Below are 2,860 nucleotides of genomic sequence, written 5' to 3' on the forward strand. Positions count from 1 at the left end.
CTTTGTGTTCTGTTAGGTTGACATTTCTTTGTATTTGTTGAATGTCATTTTTCTTTCTTTTTGTATATTGTTTACCCGAGTGTTTTGAGTCATTGTAAACTCGTGGTATAGTGGCACAGTTGTCTATTGGGTGGACATTGATTGACAAATGCTGTGTAACTGTAAACAAAGTGAGATAAAAAATGAGACAGAGGGATCCCGAAGCAGTTCCAGTGCAATGCAGTTCCAGAGATCCAGATGCAGAGAAGGATAGGGACAGCTGCTTGGATGAAGAAGTTGCAGCCCAAAAAGAAGAAATTGAGGTAAGTAGTAGTTTAACATAAGTATAGAGATGCACAGACATCATTGTTGGTGTTTATTCAGTCAAATGTTCATCTACATATTGTTTGGTATATAATGCCCAGAGAATTATTGTTTGTAACTCATTCAGAGAGATCTAGAATGTTTTGTAGGTTATGCTGAGTATCCTGATGTTTGTTTTATTTTTCCATAGCCACCCACAGTGAAGACGGTTACAGCGGTGCAAAGTCCGAGAGGTGGCAGTTCAAAAGAGGAAGAAATTTGGTAATGCACCACACAAAATGTCTTCACCTCTTTGTCTATTAAGGTTGTTATGCCTTTTGATAATTATTCTTAATTGCTTAAGTTAGTTGCTGAAGTTATGCCCAGTGCCTAACGATGCTTTTGTTTCCTCATGCCATGACACCCACATGAGGTAGTGCCTGACTACTCGTTATCATATGCAGAAAAACTGCGTAAAGCTAAGTACTCATTTTCTTAAACATAATACAATTGTGTTTTTTCCCTTTGGTCTGAAACATTAAAATTAATGCAGTTTTGTTTTCTATTTCTTTTTTGTAATATGACTGCCATAATCTTGAAATGGTGAGAAAAAGTCATGAGGACGAGCAGGACGAGGATGACCTGTTCCTGTGAGGGACCCAAATGAGGCTGGCAAGGAGAAGAACCTGTTCCATCAGTGAAGACAGCACTTCCATGTCCAGTGAAGAATCAGCTTTACACACAAGGCTTGAGGTGACACCTTACACTTTATGAAGACTACTGCATCATTACCGTTGATCAGATGTACTACTTGCCAAAGATATTTCATCAGCAACTTGTCTTTTTCCCACTAGAAATCAGAACAGGAGGGAGAATCTAGACTGACATGTCATAAGACACCAGCAGTTTTAGTAAGGGAAAGCAGTAACAACAATAATTACGCAAGTGATGCCAACAGTAGCTCTTTTGAAGTTTCTGTTTATGCTTTTTCTTTTAGAAAATTAAAAACCAAATGAGACAGAGGCCGAATCAATGATCAGCAAAATGGGTACAGTCATAGCTTTATTGAGGGACAAGAGGATCATCAGTGAGAACCCAAGTAACAACAGCAACCTTTGAGAGAACTCGAGGGAAGAAGCGACATTCCAAGGTAAACAATACGACTGACAACTCGCATTTAATCTTTTGCCAAACTGGTGTTTTCTTTGAGTTCCTTACTGAATTCAAATACAGTTGAGTCACACTACAATGTAAGATTGCCATTACTGATGTTTGCTTTTGTGTGCTTTCAGGGATAGAGGAAGATGGCTGGATTCTTCCAAGATGTCCCTCTGCTGCACATCAAACCAACTGTATCCATTCTCCATAATGGTTACCTCAAAGCAGTCTTAACCTTTCTTGATGCTGCATACTATGTGGTTTAACATTGTGCTTATTGTAGTGTTTTCATTTGAGTGTTTTGAATATTTCCCTTTTGTTTTTTTTGTTTTTATAAATATAGATGTAGGGAAAGTACAATACAAATACAAATTTAAACATATTTTTAAACAAATCATAATTTATTAACTTTTATAAATGTATAAAATGTGAAGTTATATTCTATCAAATGTTGTCAATGTATATCTTGAGTTTGTAATTTATAGTTTTCTTGTTCAATGTGTAATATTTTTGTTATTTATTTAATTTATTTATTCCTTTGTACAAATAAACTGTGAGAGATGCTTTACTTACTCTTTCTCTGGAATTGAGTTTTATTTGTAGTGGTGTAAACTGCAATTCTGGGTTCGAAATTTGTAGGCATAGCTACAGTGTGGCAAAACAAATAAAACCTGCCACAAAGAAGGCAATCTGCAGTTTGGTTCAATTCACTTCCATTGACTTTGTGACTTACTACTGGAAACATCAGTCTCATCAGGCTGCAGATCAAAATGCAGCTTTTATAAATGTCTCTCTCAGGTTCTCTCTCTTTCCTATTGAACTGGTACAGTCTCTCTCTCTCTCTGAAATTGGTCAACTCTCAGGGTCTCTGTCCTTCGTCTTAAAGGAAATGTCTCTCTGTACGCGAGCATCGGCGACGAGCACAAGGCACCCATTCAAAATGTCTCGGCAGGAGAGATTTTCTAGTTATGGGTGCCTTGCCAGCTGGGGGCTCCGCCCCCAGCTGGCAATGCATTGCATGGGGCGAAGCCCCATGCAATGCATTGGCACTTATATTATTATTGCTCGGGCTTATTATGGGTGCCTTGCCAGCTGGGGGCTCTGCCCCCAGCTGGCAATGCATTGCATGGGGCGAAGCCCCATGCAATGCATTGGCACTAATATTATTATTGCTCGGGCTTATTATGGGTGCCTTGCCAGCTGGGGGCTCTGCCCCCAGCTGGCAATGCATTGCATGGGGCGAAGCCCCATGCAATGCATTGGCACTAATATTATTATTCCTCGAACATTCCAGGTTTATTATTCTTAGTTCTTCTTCCGTAAATTTTCGTCCCGCTACTCCTCCCACAGATTTCGTCGCACATACTCGAGACCTATAAAAAAACATGCGGAATTACGTCGAATGGTGTGCTATGACTTT

The 2,860-nt window shown here is 39.3% G+C and overlaps 1 long non-coding RNA gene across 1 annotated transcript; it reads left to right on the top strand.

The window, feature by feature from the left end:
- On the top strand, positions 1 to 2,013 carry LOC138407731 (uncharacterized). Its single transcript, XR_011241064.1, has 5 exons — positions 1 to 302; positions 494 to 1,035; positions 1,137 to 1,193; positions 1,280 to 1,432; positions 1,575 to 2,013. It is a non-coding gene; the product is annotated as an uncharacterized lncRNA (long non-coding RNA).
- The last annotated feature ends 847 nt before the right edge of the window (positions 2,014 to 2,860 follow it).

This window comes from Paralichthys olivaceus, chromosome 5, assembly GCF_024713975.1.
Source record: "Paralichthys olivaceus isolate ysfri-2021 chromosome 5, ASM2471397v2, whole genome shotgun sequence".
In the NCBI taxonomy this organism is placed as follows: domain Eukaryota; kingdom Metazoa; phylum Chordata; class Actinopteri; order Pleuronectiformes; family Paralichthyidae; genus Paralichthys; species Paralichthys olivaceus.